The following is a 21,836-nucleotide window of genomic DNA, read 5'->3' on the forward strand; positions in this document are numbered from 1 at the left end:
AACTATTTGCAGCCCTAATGGGGTTATTCCGTATCCAGAGAGTCCAATTTCATTCCCCAAAAATAATCGAACCCAAGTTCGGCCAAGTTTACAAGATGCACTCTGTAGAACAAGCGCGTACAACCCATAAAAATACTAAAAAAAATAATTTTTTGAAAATTTATTGCTATATAACTAAGTACCTCCAGACCCCAAACTAATTTGTATAATTTAAATCACACCCTCTGCTATTAATTAAAAATAAATCTTGTCCAGTTTCATTACGAATTTATTTAACATTTAAACAAATATGATGTTAATTTTTTTGCAAAATTTTTTCAAAATCTGATGCAACAAAAACACTTGTATTTGATAGTGAATAACTAAGTGAATATTTACAACAACAAAAATGAAAAAAACAAAATCTTTGTCTGCAAAGTGTCTGTAATCGATACAATGGAAAATATTTCGCAATTTTATAGTTCGATTTTTTTACTTTCGCGCCGCTAGATCAGCGGTTTCGACCAGTGTGCAGCGCCTGTTTTACCAGACAAAACGTGGAATTGATGGGTCATCTGCCGTACAGCCCTGACTGAAAAAAAGAAAGAAAAAAAAACGTGGTCAATGTTTTTCGTCCATAGAAGTTGATGTAAACGCTTTCAAAAACCATGTTTAGGAGGTGTCTCAATCGGAGTGGAAAAAGTGATTCAACAATTGACTTGAGAGCATGAAAAGATATATAAATCATGCTGGAGACTACTTAAGAAAACAATAAAACTACTTTTGATGGTAAATATTTTTTAATTAATTTCTCGTTAGAGACGAGCTTACTGACCAAGATCGACTGTGGGGCGGCTTCGCTATCCTCTAACTTATTTAGCCCCACGGTCGATGTGTCTGAGGAGCCTTTCTAAACCAAAGGCGAAACATGCATGTCACACAGTGGTGATTGCGTGGGTTCGTATCGTCGGCTTTCCTTTTTCAAAAAAAGCATCTTGGTCAGTAAGCTCGTCTCTAACGAGAAATTAATTAAAAAATTAATAAAAAATGACCTTCGCCTAATAGGCAAAATTTTCAAGTAAATATTTGCGTTTTCGTTGTTAGGCCAGATAGGCAATATCGCTGAATCTAGATTTGAGTATTTAACAAGTCTCCTAAATTTAACGTTAACCACCCATATTGTACCAGAAGCCTGCGAAGTTGGTAGGGTGATCCCGCTACAGAAGCCAAGCAAATGATACCAGAGAGTCGAAGACTGAATTAGAACAAACCGAACAGTTATTGCGGCTCTTGACGTATTAACGGCTTTCCGTCAACCGACAACCATGCCAAACTGTTCAAAGACATAGACAAGGCCAATTGGAATTCTGCACGAAGATCTGTTGATCTTCTACAAGAAGACCTTATGGTCTTCTATAAGGAGACCTGTCGGTTTTCTATAAGAAGATATGTTGGACTCCTATAGGAACACCTGTTGGTGTTTTATAAGAAAACTTATTGTACAGAAACCTGTTTGTTTTCTACAAGAGGGCCGGTTTGTCTTTTATAAGAAGACCTCTCGGTTCTCTATAAGAAGACTTCTTCGTTTTCTACAACAACAAAAAATCAGTTGGTCATCTGCCAAAAGAGCCGTTTGTCTTCTATAAGAATACCTCTAGTATTCTACAAGAATACATGTTGGTCTTCTGCAAGAAGACCTGATTGTCTCCCACAAGAAGAACCCTTAGTTTTCTATAGGAAGGTCTGTTGGTATTCTATGATAAGGCTTCTTCGTCCTCTATAAAAATCCCCATCGGGCTTCTATAATAAGGCCGTTTGCTCTTTTGCAAGAAGACCTTATGGTCTTTTAAAAGAAGACCAGTTTGTCTTTTATATGAAGACTTTCTGCTTTTCTATTTGTCTTCTGGAAGGAGACCTGTTGGTCTCCAATAAAAATCCTTACTTGTCTTCTATGAAAATCCTATTAGCCTTATATAAGAAGGCCTGTTTGTCTTCTAAAAGACGACTGGTTTGCTTCTAAACAAGTAAGAATGTATCAGTAAGCTGTACTGACGGAGATATAACCTCAACCACTGACCAAACACAAAAACACAATAATTATGCCGTATATAAAATACTAGCAAAATGCCCGCTACTTCGTATGGGGAAAAGAAATAATAATCAAATAAACAATATTTAATATGGTGAACACTGAAAATTTTTATGTACTAATACCTATTTGAATTGATATTTAATTTCTTTCAAGTACTGTTCGTAACCGTTTTGTTCGAATTTCAGTCCGAATTTTGGAATTTGTGATATCAAAATGTAGGAAACCGATTGATTCCCCGGTCAGGCAACATCAAATTTTCGACGGTGGCAAAATACCCCTCAGTAATTTTGGCGACATTTCCTGAGTATTTCAGCCATGTAAAACTTATCTACAAGTGGTGTCGTAAGGCACGCCGTTCGGACTCGGCGATAATCAGTAGGTCCCATATCATTGAGCTAATATGAATCGGGGTGCACTCATTGATATGAGAGAAGTCTCCCTTGTCCCGTCTGGGATGTTTGTGGAACAATTATTACATTATTTAGAAACCGAATTCGTATTAACATGGAAACAATAGTACATTATTCAGTACAATTTTTAGAATCCAGAACCTTAGCTCATATGTTACAGTTTTAGCTCTACTTGTTCACCCAATGACAATAGTATTACATGTAGAAACCTTTCATACATTTGAAGGTGGATTTTATTAAACATTCTGATCTAATCTCAACAGTGATCCTCACAACAAATTTCATTTGTCGATTCACTCAATACCAGTGCTTCAATATTTAGTATTACTTAATACTTCTAGTACATTTATTGTACGACCACTTCTAACAAATAACCTGACAAATAAATAATATGCCAGAATTCCACTTCTATTCCTTAGCCCAATACCAAATTTATTGCAATTTTGTACTTTTCACACACTATATAATCCCAGCTTCATTGCTACACCACCGTCAAATTTAATACCATTTAGTACATTTCATATTTCTCAATAAGTCAGCCGCCCTCAGCCCAATTTAAAAATTTGAATGCATTTAAAAAAAATTCTTATCTAAACACCAACACCATCCCTTATACAACAATTCGAAATTCCACCTTTATCCCTTCAAGCAACGCCAAACTGGTACCAAATTCAGAACTTATAATATGTATAAGTTAAAAAACTACTGCCTTTTATCCAAAACTAAATCCCAACCGCAAAATACTAAAATTTTTCGTATACATAAGTACGTATACATAATATCGAATTTCACAATTTCAGCTCTACTAATTTACACAATAACAATTTGAACCAAATTCTGTGCCATTTTGTAATTTTGTACGTATATCCACAACTACATCCATATCTCAACCCTACACATCAAGAGGGTCTATAATACCAAATTTCCGAATTCCATCTCTATTCATAATACCATTAATACTTTTCGTATGAAAGTACGAATTTCAATAACTATCTCTTACAGTAATTCCAAATTTTAGGATTCTACCCTATCTGTCTACCCAAAACTAAATTGTACCAAATTAAGTACCATTTAGTACTTTTCGTAACCATAAGTACGAACTTCCAAACCTATCTCTGTCCTACGCTCCAACAGTAATCTAAATTTCAGGATTCCAGCTCTCTCCGTTCACCCAAATACAAATTGTACCAAATTTAATACCCTTAGTACATTGCGTACCCATAAGTATGAATTTCCAAAACTTCCTTAACCCTACACTCCAACAATAACCTTAACTCGAAATTTCAGGATTCCTGCTCTATCCGTTCACCCAAATATAGATTGTACCAAATTAAGTGCCATAATTATAAATTTAAGGATTCCAGCTCTATCTGTTCACCCAAATCCAAAATGTATAAAAGTTAGTACCATTTAGTACTTTCCGTACCCATAAGTACGAACTTCCGAAACTTCCCCAATCCTACACTCCATAAGTAATCTTAATTCCAAATTTCAGGATTCCAGCTCTATCGTTCCACCTAAATTTAAATTTTTCCAAATTTAGTACAATTTAGTACTTTCCGTACACATAAGTACGAATTTCCAAGACTAACTCAATCCTGCATTCCAACAGTAATTTTAACTCCAAATTTCAGGATTCCAGCTCTATTCGTTCACCCAAATCTAAAGTATACCAAAGTTAGTACCATTTAGTACTTTCCGTACCCATAAGTACGAATTTTCAGAACTACCTCAATCTTACACCCCATAAGTAACCTTAATTATAAATTTCAGGATTCCAGCTCTATCTGTTCACCCAAATCCAAATTGTACCAAATTTAGTACTTTCCGTACCCATAAGTATGCATTTCAAACACTATCTCAATCTTTCACTCCATCAGTAACCTTAATTCCAGATTTCAGGATTCAAGCTCTATCCGTGCACCCAAATCCAAATTGATACTTTCGTACCCCTTAAGTAAAAATTTCCACAACTTGCTCAATCCTACACCCCAATATAAATCTTAATTCAAAATTTCAGGATTCCAGCTCTGTCCGTTCACCTAAATTTAAATTGTACCAAATTTAGTACCATTGTACCAAATTTAGTACTTTCCGTACCCCTAGGTACGAATTTTCAAGACTAACTCAATCCTACAGTCCAACAGTAATCTTAATACCAAATGTCAGGATTCCAGCTCTATCCGCTCACCCAAATCTAAATTGTAGCAAATTTAGTACCATGTAGTATTTTCCGTACCCATAAGTATGAATTTCCAAAACTACCTCAGTCCTTCACTCCATCAGTAATCTTAATTTCAAATTTCAGGTTTCCAGGTCTATCCAAATCTAAATTTTACCAACTTTAGTACCATTTAGTACTTTCCGTACCCATAAGAATGTATTTTCAAAACTACACTCCAAAAGTAATCTTAATTCCAAATTTCAGCATTCCAGCTCTACCCGTTCACCCAAATTGTACCAAATTTAGTACCGTTTACAACTTTTCGTACACATAAGTACGAATTTCCAAAACTATCTCAATCCTACACTCCAAAAGTAAATAAATTCAAATTTTCAGGATTCCAGTCTATCCGTTCACCGAAATCCAATTTGTACCAAATTTAGTACCGTCTAGTAGTTCTCGTACCCATAAGCACGAATTTCCAAAACTACCTCATTCCTTCACACCATCAGTAATCTTAGCTCCAAATTTCAGTTTTCCAGGTCTATCCAAATCCAAATTTGACCAAATTTAGTACCATTAAGTACTTTTCGCACACATAAGTATGAATTTCCAAAACTATCCCCATATTTCACTATGACTGTAATCTAAATTTCAAATTTCAGGTTTTCAGCTCTATCCGTTCACCCAAATCCAAATTGTACCAAATTTAGTACCATTTATTACTTCTCGTACACATAAGTACGAACTTCCAAAATCATTTCCTTATATCAACACCACTTCCCAATCTTGATTCCCGTACCAAATTTGAAGATTGTAGCTTTAACCGCTCAAAACACACAATTGGTACCAAATTTAGTAACTTTCAGTACTTTTCGTACACTTATAGGTGGAATTTCCAAAAACCATACCAAAGGGTTCTCTCTATAACTCTCCATCAGTGACCCTCGTTCCAAGTTTCAGAATTCTAGCTCTTTCCGTTTGCCTAATACCATGGATACCATATTCAGTACGAAATAAGTACGAAATAGCTGGGTTCCAGTTCATTCGTTCAACCAAATCCAAATTGTACCAAATTTAGTACCATTTAGTACTTTTCGTAAACATAAGTACTAAAACTACCCCATATATCAATCATACACTTCAACAGTTATCTTAATTCGACATTTCAAGTTTCCAGCTCTATCCGTTCATCCAAATCCAAGTTGTACTAAATTTAGTACTTTTCGTACACATAAGTACGAATTTACAAAACTACCCCTATATCTCAATCCTATACTCCGTCAGTAATCTTAATTCCAAATTTCAGATTTCCAGCTCTATCCTTTCACCCAAATCCAAATTGTACTAAATTTAGTACCATTTAGTACTTTTCGTATACATGAGTACGAATTTCACAAACCTTTTCTTTTTATAAACACCACTGTCCAACCTTCATTTACATACCAAATTCCAAGTTTCTAGCTAAATCCGTTCAAAATATACAATTGGTACTAAATGTAGTACTTTTCGTACACTCAGAGGTCGAATTTCCCAAAACCCTTTGGTACATCTATCTAACTCTCCATCAGTTACCCTCAAATTTCCAAATTTCAGAATTCTAGCTCTTCCCGCTTGCCTAATACAAAGGGTACCATATTTAGGACCTTTTAGTACGTTTCGTACCCTTATAGGTCGAATTTTCAAAAACCCAGCCTTATCTCACCCCTACACACCGACAGCAACCCACAGTCAAAATTTCAGCTTTCTAGCTTCAGCGGTTTCGTCTGGGCGATGATCTGTCAGTCACTCACTCACTTATCACTAAGCTCTTGTATATATATACCCAGCAAAAAGTTTGCCTCCAAAGAGGCAGTTAGATGATATGTACAAGTGATCTGGAAGTGCATCAAATTATGCATTTTCACTCATGATTTTTACAAGAGCGTGACTACTGAAAGAGGCACTCCATTGCACTGCATTTTAACTGACCCTTTGGCACTGCATTTTAACTGACCCTCTGGCACTGCATTTTAACTGACCCTCTGGCACTGCATTTTAACTGACCCTTTGGCACTGCATTTTAACTGACCCTTTGGCACTGCATTTTAACTGACCCTTTGGCATTGCATTTTAACTAACCCTTTGGGGTAGAATAAGAGGCAGTCCAAAGCACGTGTTTTGATACAGGCATTCTGCGGAAATTGTGCAAGCCATTACAAAATATGCCAGAACAAATAAAATGCATTTATTATTTGTGTAAAATAAAAATTTTAAGAACTTTATTACATTAACACAAATTATGAAAATTCTCCATTGAATTCAATCGCAAACATGCGTGTTTCCTCCGCTCTCCATTTGTTCCAAGTTGAACTGTTTTTACTTCATTTGCTAAATGGGTTGCCTTCCCATCACCAGTTAAGATTTCGACATGTACTCCAACAGCACTCCATTCGGAAATTTTCTTCTCGTGAGTTACCGTAAAAATGTTACAAATTAAATATTATTTAGTTTGTATTAACAAATGTTTGAAAATGTTAACACGCTTATCTCTTATTGGAAAATGTAGAGATGTACAAACTGATTTATGTACATGTAGGGATCTCTAACAACTGCTAATAAAATGTAGCGAACGGAGTGCCTTTTTCACGACTCCGTTTAGACTGCATCCGGATGCTGTTAAATTGTGAGGAATTGGAGTGCCTTTTTCACGACTCCGCTGAACTGCATCCGGATGTTGTTAAAATGTGACAAGTGGATGTGATTCTTTGGATTGCATCCAAATGCAGTTAAAATGTGAGGACTGGAGTGCCTTTTTCACGACTTCGTTTGAACTGCATCAAAACATGCCGTGAAAGAACTAGTCCACATTGCACTACTTCCAAGTTATTTTGCTGGGTAGATATTGATTTTTTTTATCACGAAGTTGCTATAAATACGTAAATCTATACTAAATCATTGATATATACCAAACGTTTTTATTAAGCATACTTCTGATTCAGGGTACTCGAAATACTAAACTACGTTAAATTTAGTTTGGAGGAATTTCTGAAAAAAGTTTAAAAATTATCTTGCACTATGGTCATTTTAGTACGAGAATAAGGTGGGGGGTCAAGCAGCTCGTACTTTAATTCGTTGATTTCAGCCATTGTTAAAACACTCTTGTACGCTGGTGCGTAGTCTTGATGAAAAATTATTTTTTTGTGTTGTAAGCCAGGACTTTTTTCTTGTATTTGTGCATTTAATTGATCCAAAAGGTTGCAATAGTACTCTGAATTTATTGTTTTACCCTTTTGCAGATAGTCAATCAATAAAATACCTTTGAAGTCCCAAAAAACCCGTTGGCACAACCTTACCAGCCGATTGAATTGTTTTTGCCTTCTTTGGGGCACTTCCTCAAGCTTCAATCCATTGTTTGGATTGTTCTTTTGTCTCTGGAGTATAGTGGTGGATCCATGTCTCATCAACAGTTATGAAACGACGCTTAAAATCCATTTTATTTCGCTTAAAACGATCCAAACAAGCCTGAGAAATGTTCATTCTTATGCGTTTTTGATCGACTGTTAACAAATGCGACAGAAAGCTTTTCATCTGTAGTTCTTCATGCTAAATTAAATGGACTCGAACATTTGAGATGCCCATGATATTAGCAATTTCACGCACTTTTATTCGTCGATCATTTAATACCATATCATGCAATTTGGCTACAATTTCTGTTGTTGTTGCTGTTTTTGGACGTCCACAACGTGGTTCATCTTCAATGCTTGTACGACCACGTTTAAATTCAGCAACCCAATTTTTTACTGTTGCATATGAAGCAGCACTTTCACCTAACACATTCACCATATCATTATGAATTTCTTGTCCCGATATACCGTAGAAGTTCAGGTCACATTTTTAGGTTTTCACGATTTGCTTTGAAACAGTAAGTCTTGTCGAAATGGGACTACAGAAAATCGTATAGCTGTGAAAATTCTTTACAAGATTGGGTTTCGTTGTACCATTTTTGAGATATATAAGTTTAAGTTGGGAAATTGTAGTCCTGACATTGTTTTATAACGAGACGATACAGTCAGTGAATTGTCCAAATTTGAACTTCTATATCTTAGAAATGGAATTTTTTTGTTTTTTGATTTTCTCATCTAAGCTTCTTTCATTTAAAGTTGGTTCAAGAGTACCGTAATATACAATACAAATAACTGCAGATTTTAATACAATATCATATAACGAAAGTTTGAGCATTAATTTCGTTTACGGTTGTTTTCAGCTACAAGTTTTTTACTGATAGGAAAAAATTCAGATGGGCGCGCTATTTATAGCAGATATTATCACTTTATAATGCACAACAATACATTTTTTTCCATTATTATACCCTCAGCCTTTAGGCTATGAAGGGTATATACACTTTCATACGGGCAAAATGTGCCTCATCGAAATAATGGTTTTAGACCCCAAGTATGTTTGGACGAAATGTGTTTCAGACAATTTGGAGTCGATTGAGCAATGTCCGTCCGTCTGTCGGTCTGTCTGTCTGGCTGGCTGGAGCGCACGATAACTCTCGAAGGGATGAACCGATTCGGTTCAAATCTTGGCTTTCGTAATATTTTGTCCAAACTTAGTTTAAGTTCGAAGATGATCTATATCGGTCCACTCCTTCCGGTACCTCCCCCACAAAAGTTCGAAAATGTTCGGAAAATTTGTACGCACGATAACTCTTGAAGGGTGTAACCGATTTGGTCCATACTTTGCCCATCGTGGAGCGTGTACCAGACTTAGATCAGGTTTTAATATGGACTCAATCGGTCCACTCCGTCGGGTACCTCCCACACAAAATTTTGGAAAAGTTCAGTTTAGGAACATCTCTTGAATCGCTTTGATTTTTGCTTTAGCAACTTGTATTCACTGCCCTCCATACGACGGTATAAGTTTCATCAGGGGCAAGTCCATATTTCATGAGAAAATAGCCTGAAAGTTGCAAAAAACCCCTATGACACCGTGTGAGGAGGTTGGAGGGCAAAATAACTCTCGAACAGGTCTGCCGATTCGGTCAAAAGTTGGGCCTTAGTAATATTTTGTCCAAACATAGTTTAAGTTCGAAGATAAGTCATATCGGTCCACTCCTTCAGGTACCTCCCCCACAAAAGTTCAAAAATGTTCGGAAAAATTGTGCGTACGATAACTCTTGAAGAGAGTGGCCGAATTGGTCCATACTTTACACATCCTAATATATCTACCAGATATAGATCAGGTTCAAATATGGACTATATTTGTCCACTCCATCCGGTACCTCCCACTCAAAATTTCGGATACATGTTCACTTTAAGACCTGCTTTCGGATCACTTTGATTTTTGTTGAAGCAACTTGCATTCGCTGCCTCAATTGCGATGGTAAAAGTTGTTTCAGGGGCAAGTTCATACTTATTGAGCAAACATCCCTGAAGTTCTAAAAAACCCCTATGGTACCATATGTAGTGGCTGGAGATCCATTCTTTTTAGTATCTCCTCCGCAAAACTTTTGATATTAAATCCTAATCAACATTTTTGTCAGTTCAAACGCCCAAAATTCTTAAAACTCCCTAAATACATGCGTTTTTTGGAAAAAAAAATTGTTCCAATATACACAGGCTGAGGGTATATCTCGGTCGGCAAAGCCGACTGATACTTTTTTACTTGTTTTATTCCACTGTTTAGCAACAAGTTGATATAAAATAGGAATACACAATTTTGATTAAGGCAGTAAAACAATTTTTCATAAGGGCACCTGGCTGTCTTTATACCAGAATTGTCAGCACAATAACATAGTATTGTCTATTATATGCAAACAGCCGCAAAATCCATACTTCGATACCAGAAACTTCCACCAAGGAATCCATGACATGACCAGGAGTATCGTGCTGCTAGCGAGAAGAAAAATGCGGCATATAGGGCTAATTTACAGTCTGTAGCAACGCGTAGCGAACGAGAGAGATATCGGGAGAAAGGGAGAGATGAGAAACGTCTTTTCCGCAAGAAAAAGAGAGAAATGGAAAAGCGGGAGTGTGAAGTCCAAAAAATCTACCAAGAGAGAAACATCAAACTGATGTCCTTGGTACAGGTACATCCTTCCGTAGAGACCAACAAGGTATTTAGCCGATGGCCTACCAGCCGAGCTGTTCAAAACCGGAGGCCACACGCTGATAAGTTGTATGCATCAGCTAGTGGTAGAAAGAATGCGTACCCGACGATTGGAACGTGAGCATCCTATGTCCAAAAAGGGAAATAAGACTGTGTGCTCCAATTACAGGAACATATGATTTGAGTCTAAAACTCACACGCCTCGGACTAGTATTCGGACAAGCACGTTTTATGTCACCGTTTCTTATAAATAAAAAAGTACTTCGCCTTGGGAGCCCGCGGTACAGTGTTAAGCACTTCCGCGTTGCAATCAGAAGGTCTGCTGTAATTACCTGACCAGAACATCAAAATTTCGGCGGCGACAAATCCCCTCAGTGTAATGCTGGCTTTCATTTTCTGAGTATTTCAGCCATGAACAACTTCTCTGGAAGCGCTGTCGTAAGATAAGCCGTTCGAACTCGGCGATAAAAAGAAGGTCCCATATAATTGAGCTAATATGAATAGGGGGTGCTCTCATTGATATAAAAGAAGTGTCCCTTTGGCCTTCGGGGATGTTGTTGGAACATAGGTATATAAAATAGAGAAAGTAGCTTGTTTACATTACTCTGTAATTAGTTTTCCGTTTCAAGTGACACCCAAAAGTTGTGCCACATTACTTCTTTGATTCAACATCACTTATTAACACTTTCTGGTCGTAAGAACTCATTTGTTTATGTTCACATATTCTCATCCAATTTTACCTTATTTCTCCTTTCAAAAAAAGGAATAATTAAAGCATATCATTCTTGCATTCTCTTTAACACGAATCCCATGCTAATAACAACAACTTCGTTTCTTGTTGTTAATTGTAAAACCTGTTACATTTACATTCTGTTTTCAAATGACAGTTTGTATCTCTATTTTCTCTAGAATCAAGTGTGAAATTTTATCGCCTCAAAGCATCAACAGAAGATGTAATAAAAAACGATGCACTAAAATTTCACCCACAATCCTCAATTTTCATGTCAATGTTGCTCAGGTCAGTATATTCTTTTGTAGCTCTGTATGTCTGTCTGTATTTAGTTGCTAATAGAGAATGTGCATAAAATGCAAATCATCCCAAGAATACCAAAGTAGAGAACAATCATTATCAAGGGGAAGCATTTGTCTGTTTTACTACTGTGGTATACGTTAAAGGCACAGTGGAGCGAAACAAAAATATTTTGATTACAACAACTAGCCGTTAATAACATTTCAACACAATCGGAGATGTAGGTTCAAACTTGATTATAATATATGTTGAAATTTTGAGGAAGAAGGATTTGAAGGAATAGATCGACATTGAATACCTTTGAACTGGATCAAATGTTGTGAGTCATTCTTTTCGATAATACTCGTACTAATCAGCCATTATATGAGTCATTATATCAGGAAATATGGACTCCCTACGAAAAACCTTTAACAACGAAGAAGTCTTCGAGATTGTCTGAAACAGATGTGGTCTTAATACAGACACAAAAAGAAATAGCAAACACCGTGCCTCGACAATATATGGTAATCTATGCATGGCATTGTCGTTCCGCTTTATGCACATACATACATATAATTAAACATCATAATGATGTTATGATGCTGTTGCTTGTTTGCACTTAGGACCTATGGTCCAGTCATCTAAACCCACGCAAACTAACACCGACACCAACATCCCCGCACACATACACACACACAATGATTCATAAAGATATAGTAGCAATTTATGTCGCCACATTTCAAATGAGCAACAGAACACAAAAGCCAACAAAGAGCAATGAGAACAAGAAAGAAGAGAAGAAAGGGTATGACCCACCAGCTAGCCAGCCAGCCAACCAACTAACAAAACAGACCCTGTAGCATCAATAAAACTACAACACTAATAATAATTCTATGGAAACATTGCAGAATTTGCAATTTTCAAAAATTTGCATAAAATTCCAGTTGAAAGGAAAGGTTGGCCCCAAGTGATGTTGGTGTCGGGTCAATTGAATGTGAATATTTGTCTATGTTTTTGTTGTTCGTTCATTTCATTGGAAATTTGCAAACGAGTTGTTCGCAATTGAATGGATGGATGGTTGGGCGCCAATTTTATTTGATCCGTTACTTGGGGTTTGGTGATTTACTACCGATTTCCATACAGTAATGAACTTGAATACGCATTACACACACTTGTATGTTGACAATATCATTGCTTGGCAGCAGCATGTGTTTGTTGTAAAAGTAATTTTTGTAAATGTTCAAGTAGGAATAATTAATAATAATATTTAATATGATAACTATTGTTTGTCATAAGTGTTATTGTGCTGAACAATACAAGTGAAATTGAGTGATACGATTTCAGATTGCATTATTGTAATTTGTTTTTAAAATTAACTGAAGATAATAACACAAAAATAATTAAAGTAAATGAAAAAATGGTTGATAATAGTTGATATGTTATACACTACCCTTACTTACTTATCAACAATAGCCCTGTAAACAGAAAGTATGGTACCCCCTTGCAGCCATGGTACCCCTTAGAATAGGTAATTGTGAGAGCGTATACATACATATTCTCGGTTCAGCGGATCCTGGACTTTGCCTTTTAGCATGGTTCCTTAGTTTATATACATCCCCAACACTAACCAATGTTACATGTAGGGTGAAAATTGTGTTTAATCAACTCTTTTTCATTCTTCATATTTTCGTACATTTTTATGTACATATGTATATTAATTTTTAATGTACAACCATAACGGATATGTAATGTGCATTCATATGAAATGATTTAATGATATGAAATTATTAAAAAAAATGTACATAAAACACTCACACATTGCGATTAAAATAAAACAGAAATGTCATTTAAATAAATGTTCATAAAATATAAAATATAAAGTATACAATATAAAATAAAAAATAAATTAACAAATAATTTAAAAAAAATTAAGTTTCAGTGTTTTATTTAGAAATGCACTTAAAACTAGGAAATAATTTGTCGCTTAGCCTCAATAAGTATATTCTTTCTCATGATGGAATCTCTCAAATAAAACGCTTGTCGTTTAATTTTGCCACCATTTATAATTTAAATACAAGCGTTTTATTCGAGAGATTTCATCATGAGAAAGAATATACTTATTGAGGCTAAGCGACAATTACACTGTGAACAAAAATTTTGGGGCAGAGATATTAAGAACACCGAAGGACAGATCCGGCGTGAGTCGAACTTCCGCGTTCTGGCGTGATGAAGTTTTTGCTAGAGACCTTCTAAGCCATCAGGAATTAGCGTTATATCTTTGTTCACTGTTGCTTTAGCTTATTTTTGAGTCAAACCGAATGAGGATTATTTTTGCAGAACACTTCGACCTTCTAAATCGCTTCCTTCAATGTCCTTTATTTTAAGAGCCGCTATAAAAGTACCACAAGGTGACGTTTTTCAGCTTCGAAATGTTCTGCAAAAATGTCGCTCAGAAAATTTTAGGTAAGGCTCTCATTAACAACTAATCGATTTTGTCGCGTTTTCATGGTCGTCTTGTGCATTTACCCTGTTTATGTTCAGAAAAAGACTATATTTTGTTTTTTGAATATTCGTTACAGAACATACAAAAACACATTTTTTTCTGAGCAAACAGGGATAAATGTCAAAAATGACTATGAAAACGAGACAAAATCTATTATTTGTCAATGAGAGCCGCACCTAAAATTTTCTGAGCGACATTTTTGCAGAACATTTGGAAGCTGAAAAACGTCATCTCTTGGTACTTTTATAGCGGCTCTTAAAATAAAGGATGAAAAGGTCATTGAAGGAAGCGAGTTAGAAGGTCGAAGTGCTCTACGAAAATAATCCTCTTTCAATTTGATTAGACATGTCATCTCAAAAATAAGTTAAACCAACAGTGAACAAAGATATAACGCTAATTCCTGATGGCTTAGGGGGTAGGCCGGGGCGATTTGAAAACCTTAATGGGCCCTTCGCGTTTCTGATTCCTGGGGTTGAACTGAGCAAAAAAGTCCACTGGACCATATATCTACCGTGAAAATCGAGCCTCCCGATTTTGACTTTAAGTTTTTTATTGACTTTTTTTGGATATTTTGGCATATAACAGCCAAACCATTGAGATTTTCGATCCAGCACAAAGACAAACATTGTAGCCAAGACAGTAATTGAAAACTCTCTAATACATCGCAAAAGCATTGGAATGCTCCTTCAGGCAGTTTTGGCCTTAGGAATGTGCAAACTTTTCGGAAAATGTCGATAAATGACATTGTGCTAGAAAATTTGACACGAAGAATATTCAAGTGTTCTGATGCAAAATTATATCGTGTTGGAATCCATGGACAACGACAATGCCTTTATTTCGTTTGGGTCACTTCGTTTTATTTTTTTTAATCGGTAAAAGTAGTGAAAATCTGGGTTTCTTACATTTTCAAATTTAAACGGGCATATCTTATTTTTTCCACAACGGATTTCTTTTGATCCTTCTTCCTTTTAAATGGGTGAATAATGTCTTTTGAATAAGCTATTATTGCTTTAAATCGGTTAACAAATGGCTAAGTTATAGTGGTTTATGTCTGAAAAACCCCACAAAAACCCTATAAAGGAATTTCTCATAATTTTCAAAAATATAATGTTTTTTTGTTTTGTTCAATATTTATTTTGAAAATTATGAGAAATTCCTTTATAGGTTTTTTGTGGGGGTTTTCAGACATAAACCACTATAACTTAGCCATTTGTTAACCGATTTAAAACAATAATAGCTTATTCAAAATACATTATTCACCCCTTTAAAAGGAAGAAGGATCAAAAGAAATCCGTTGTGGAAAAAATAAGATATGCCCGTTTAAATTTGAAAATGTAAGAAACCCAAATTTTCACTACTTTTACCGTTTTAAAAAAATAAAACGAAGTGACCCATACGAAATAAAGGCATTGTCGTTGTCCATGGATTCCAACACGATACAATTTTGCATCAGAACACTTGAATATTTTTCGGGTCAAATTTTGTAGCACAATGTCATTTATCGACATTTTCCGAAAAGTTTGCACATTCCTAAGGCCAAAACTGCCTGAAGGAGCATTCCAATGCTTTTGCGATGTAATAGAGAGTTTTCAATTACTGTCTTGGCTACAATGTTTGTCTTTGTGCTGGATCGAAAATCTCAATGATTTGGCTGTTATATGCCAAAATATCCAAAAAACGTCAATAAAAAAACTTAAAGTCAAAATCGGGAGGCTCGATTTTCACGGTAGATATATGGTCCAGTGGACTTTTTTGCTCAGTTCAATCCCAGGAATCAGAAACGCGAAGGGCTCATTAAGGTTTTTTTGCTTCCACACAAATCGCCCCACCCTATTAGGGGGTCTCTAGCAAAAACTTCAGCACGCCATAACGCGGAAGTTCGACTCACGTCGGATCCATCCTTCGGGGTTCTTAATATACTCTCCAAGGCCTTTCTTCCCCAAGAGGAATTTTCCGTGCCCCAGACTTTCACCTCCATTTTGTAGCACAGTGTTATTTTCTAGTCTTAAGTGCATTTATAAATAAAACACTGAAACTATTTTTTTTTTAATTATTTTATTTTTTATATTTAACGTTTTAGTAAATAAATTTTTTTTTTTGACCACTGAAAACAAAATTGAAGTCAATTTAGGCCGAAAATATAGATAAAAACTTTAAAATGCCTGAAATCGGGTGGTACCGTTATATAAAGGCTATACCAAAACCTGAACTTATGTCCATAATTTTTGGTGTACCATTGAGAACTCCAAATGCCATGTTACAGCCAATTCTGCTTAAAACTGATGATAAAATCCTTAAAACACTTGAAATCGGGTGGTACCGCTATATGGGGGCTATACCAAAACCTGGACCTATGTCCACACTTTTTAGTGGAGAAGTTTCTGCACCATTGGAAACTCCAAATGCCAAGTTGCAGCCAATTCGGCCCAAAAATAAAGATAAAATCCTTAAAACACTTGAAATCGGGTCGCACCGCTATACGGGGGCTATACCAAAACCTGGACCTATGTCCACACTTTTTAGTGGAGAAGTTTCTGTACCATTGGGGACTCCAAATGCCAAGTTATAGCCAATTCGGCCTAAAAATAAAGATAAAATCCTTAAAACACTTGAAATCGGGTCGCACCGCTATATGGGGGCTATACCCAAACCTGGACCTATGTCCACACTTTTTAGTGGAGAAGTTTCTGCACTATTGGGAACTCCAAATGCCAAGTAACAGCATATTCGGGTTAAAAATGAATATAAATCCTTAAAACACTTGAAATCGGGTGGTACCGCTGGGCTATACCAAAACCTGGACCTATGTCAAAAATTTTTGGTGGAGAAGTTTTTGTACCATTGGGGACTCCAAATGCCAAGCCAATTCGGTCTACAAATAAAGATAAAATCCTTAAAACACTTGAAATCGGGTCGCACCGCTATATGGGGGCTATACCAAAACCTGGACCTATGTCCACACTTTTTAGTGAAGAAGTTTCTGCACCAATAGGGGGTCGCATTTCCAAGTTACAGCCAATTCGGGCTAAAAATTAAGATAAAATCCACATATTACTTCAAATCAAGTTGTACCGCTATATGGGGTCTATACCAAAACCTGGACCTATGTTTACAATTTTTGGTGGGGAAATGTCTGTATCATTGGGAATCCCAAATGCAAAGTAACAGCTAATTCAGGCTAAAAATGAAGATAAAATACTCAAAATACTTGAAATCGGGTAGTACCGCTATATGGGGGCTAAAGGAAAAAAGGGAGCCATATTCATGTATGTCATCCAAATCTAAAAAGTGTGCAACGTTTCATTTCGATTGGACAACTGCAACTGCTTTAAAAATGAGTTACTAGATTTGAACCAAAACGGGTGGTACGGCTATATGGGGGCTATAGGAAAAAATGGACCCATATTGGATTTGGTTTTATATTCATGTATTGTCATCCAAATCTGATAAAAGTGCAAATTTTAGTTCGATTGGTCAACTGCAACTGCGTGGAAAATGAGTTACCAGATTTGAAAAAGCAAGTTAAATAAAACACAGTAAAAACACTGTAAAAATGGACCAATACGAGTATTGGTTTTTGTTTCATTTTCATGTATTGTCATCCAAATCTGAAAAGTGTGCAAAGTTTCAGTTCGATTGTTCAACTGCAACTGTGTTAAAAAAGAGTTAACAGATTTGAACTAAACGGACACCAAAGCAAGTTAAAAAATAAAACACTGTAAAAATATAAATTATAAACAAGTAAGAGAGGGCTATAGTCGGACGGGGCCGACCATGTGATACCCTACAACACTTCCCCTGGGCACTAGTTCCCAGACATACATACATACATACATACGTTAGATGTTATTTTCTTTAATTTATAATGGACACATATATCGTTTTGGCTATATATATTAGGCCGGGGCGATTTGAAAACCTTAATGGACCCTTTGCGTCTCTGATTCCTGGGATTGAACTGAGCAAAAAGGTCCACTGGACCATATGTCTACGATGAAAATCGAGCCTCCCGATTTTGACTTGAAGTTTTTTATTGACGTTTTTTGGATATTTTGGCATATAACAGGCAAACCATTGCGATTTGCGATCCAACACAAAGAACAAAATTGTAGCCAACACAATAATTAAGAAGTTTCTAGTACAGTATTGGAATGCTCCTTCAGGCAATTTTGGCCTTGAGAAAGTGCACATTTTTCGGAAAATATCGATAAATGACACTGAGTTCTGCGTTCTGTTATAAAATTCTATCGTGTTGGGGTCCATAGACAACGAAAATACCTTTGGTTCATTTGCGTCATTTCGTTTTATTATTTTATAATGGTAAAAGTAGTGAAAATCTGGGTTTCTTACATTTTCAAATTTAAAAGGGCATATCTTCTTTTTACAACGGATTTCTATTGATTATTTTTCCTTTTAAAGGGGTGAATAATAACTTCCGAATAAGCTATTATTTGTTCAAATCGGTTAATAAATGGCTAATTAAAGTGGTTGATTCGTAACAATACAATTACTGCGTACTTTAACCGTTTTTTGTTTTGCTCAATATTAATTTTAAAAATTATGAGAAATTCAGTTTAATAGTAATCATTCGAATCCCACTACCAAATCAGACTTAAAATTGTTGTAATTGATCGTAGTTTAATACCAAAAAAATGCCATTCATTGTTAAAAATTGATTTTAAATAATAAATCGCGGAAATTGCATACAAGCCCACTTTTTTTCTATTTTTAGTTAAACAGCTGATAAAACAACAAAACATACAAAAACAGATTTTTTCAAATTGGAACAATATTAAAGAAGTTATGAATATTTTTTTGCATATAGTTTTTACCAGGGTTTCGGAGTCGGGAGCTACGAGTCGAAGTCGGAGACTGAGTCGACAAAAAATAACTCGACTCCAACTCTGGGCAAAATTTTCTCCACGTTATAGAAATATAACATTTAATTTGGAACAATAACTTTTTTAAAATCATTATTTATTTTAAAAGAAAGGTATAAGAAAATATATATGCAAATTATATATTATACTAAGTTCTAGGACAATTCGCAGGACATTTACTATCCTCTGAATTGTAGTCTATTCATCCCTATTATGTTGATCCCTTTGATTCGTTAAATTTGTGCAAACAAAAGTAAAGTTCTATGACAATCGAACTAAGATTGGACCTTTAAGCTCTTTCGTCAGAAGTCTTACTGGTCTTCTTACAAGGGTCTATTGGTATTCTCATCTTGTTTTTATGAGAAGTCATCTTTGTCTCCTATTAAAGACATTGTGGTTTCTATGGGAAATCTTACTGAATACCCTGTGACACAAAATGGAAGTTAAGATCCGGGGGAGGAAAATTCGTTTTGGGAATGAAAGCTCCAACTGAGAACCCCAAATGATACCATAGCTGAAATTTCTGAGTCATGACATAATGTTTTTTTTTTTTTTGCCCCTCATCAATCATTGAGAAAATAGTTTTATATCTCTGCTTGGAGATATTGTTTCATCATTTTTAGATGACATATTTTCAGTTAAATGGAGTGAGGAACCTTTCTGTCAAATATGCTGTCCTTCTATCTCAGTTCCTTCAATGTTCTTTTTGTTCTTGAACTCAAAACGTAAAACAAAGTGAAATTTTCCCATATCCAAGAAATCGATAATGTCATAATTTTTCATTGTACTTTATCAGTTTTACCCGTTACTTTCTCAAAAAAACACGTATGTTTATGTATTTCGGTAAATTTCGCATAATCTATTAACTATATATCATGAATTAGGCATCATAAATTCGTTGTTGGTTAACGACAGATTCATCCCGCTATAACTCAGAAATCTGACAAACGGCCAATCTTTCTTCTAGGATTCATTATATACTCAATGAGGGCTTTAGATGTAGACATTCAAAGAACCGGATATGTCCGCCAGGAACAGATATAGTTTATGAGTATCCGAGTTTTCTACACAATCAATTGCATATACGAAATTCAATGAAATACATAATCATAGAGTTTTCATGAGAAAGGATCGGGTGAAAGTGATAAAGGACAATGAAAACATGACAATTTCGATTTATTGTCCTAGTAAACCGACCCTACATAAAATTTTCCTAGCAACATTTTTGTAGAATATTTTCATGAACGAAATCTCATCGTTTGCTAATTTCTCAGTTCCAGAAAAAATACATCTGCCTACGTGCTGAGTGGTGTACACAATATATCTCAAATATTTCAATAAAATTATCCACACCACACGAAAGTTCAAAATGTGAGCACTGAATTTTAGTTTAAGATGTGATCCCTACTTATAAATTTCAGAAAAAAAATTAAATTTCAGAAAGTATAAGTAGCATAGAATATGTGGTCAAATTTTTAAGTCGATTGGAACAATATTGCCTCAGTATGAGCGTTGGATTGGAACAATTTATTTTATTTTGTATGCAGCATATAAACTGTGTTTTTCTCGAAATCGGCCACAAAAATATATGACAATTGGTTTATTAGTTTTCGAGATAGAGTTGGCACCACAAAATGCTTTAATAAAAGCAAGGTTTAGTAGACGACCTCAAAACTTGGTAATATTTTTCTTTCAGATGAAGAAAAACATTTTCCAAAAAATTACGTAGTTTTCACGAAAAAAAAAAATCATGAAAAATTGGCTTTTATTGAGCTTTACAACTGGGGGTCTCCCTTTAAGGCTAGGCAAACTAAAATGTAGGCTTACATCCAGTTTGAAAATTGGTCGTGAATTGCTTATAGTTTTTATTGCATGTAGTCCTTACGATTTGTATTGCCCCATCATTTTCACATATTTTGAAGGCTTAAAGATTTTCTCACGCGGAAGAATTCGTGCAAAAACAGGAAATCCGACAAAAAATTTCTAACTTTGCTATTTTTCAATGCAAGATTCGGCAGAAACAATATTGATATGTTCGAATGTATTCGAACGAATGTCCTATGTAATGAATATGTAAGAAAAATCGAATACATTAATATAATATAGGAAAAATGTTAAAAAATTGTGCACATTTTATTCATTTTTAGTGGTATAGGAATTCACACTCGGAGTCGACCCGGAGTCGGAGTCGGAGTCGTGAAAAAAACTCGTCTGGAGTCGGAGTCGAGCCAAAAATACCTCGACTCCGAAACCCTGGTTTAGACATTGGCAGATGTACTTGAAAAGTACAAGACCGACATTACTGCCATACAGGAAATACGATGGAATGGGAAAGGCGTCACAATAACACCTAAAGGTGACGCACTCTATTATAGCTGCCATGACATAAAGCATGAGTTTGGTTGCGGATTTTTAGTTGGTCGGAGGTTAAAACACCTGGTCTCCAGCTTCCAGCGTGAATAACACCTAAAGGTGACGCACTCTATTATAGCTGCCATGACATAAAGCATGAGTTTGGTTGCGGATTTTTAGTTGGTCGGAGGTTAAAACACCTGGTCTCCAGCTTCCAGCGTGAATGAAAGACTTGCTGCAATTTGAATAAAAGCTAAATTCTTCAACATAAGCTTTATTTGCACTCATGCTCGCACTGAAGACGAGGGCGAACTGACCAAAGGTATATTTTATGAGCGCTTAAAAGAAACATAT

The 21,836-nt window shown here is 35.6% G+C and overlaps 1 long non-coding RNA gene across 1 annotated transcript in view; it reads right to left on the reverse strand.

The window, feature by feature from the left end:
• Window positions 1-252: 252 nt before the first annotated feature.
• Window positions 253-21,836, reverse strand: part of LOC141398669 (uncharacterized) — an 84,561-nt gene continuing 62,977 nt past the window's right edge. Inside the window, exon 2 of the long non-coding RNA XR_012411687.1 lies at window positions 253-571. This is a non-coding gene — a long non-coding RNA (uncharacterized lncRNA). The remainder of the gene's footprint in view (window positions 572-21,836) is intronic.

This window comes from Musca autumnalis, unplaced genomic scaffold (assembly GCF_047663935.1).
Source record: "Musca autumnalis isolate F117 unplaced genomic scaffold, ASM4766393v1 scaffold_3, whole genome shotgun sequence".
In the NCBI taxonomy this organism is placed as follows: domain Eukaryota; kingdom Metazoa; phylum Arthropoda; class Insecta; order Diptera; family Muscidae; genus Musca; species Musca autumnalis.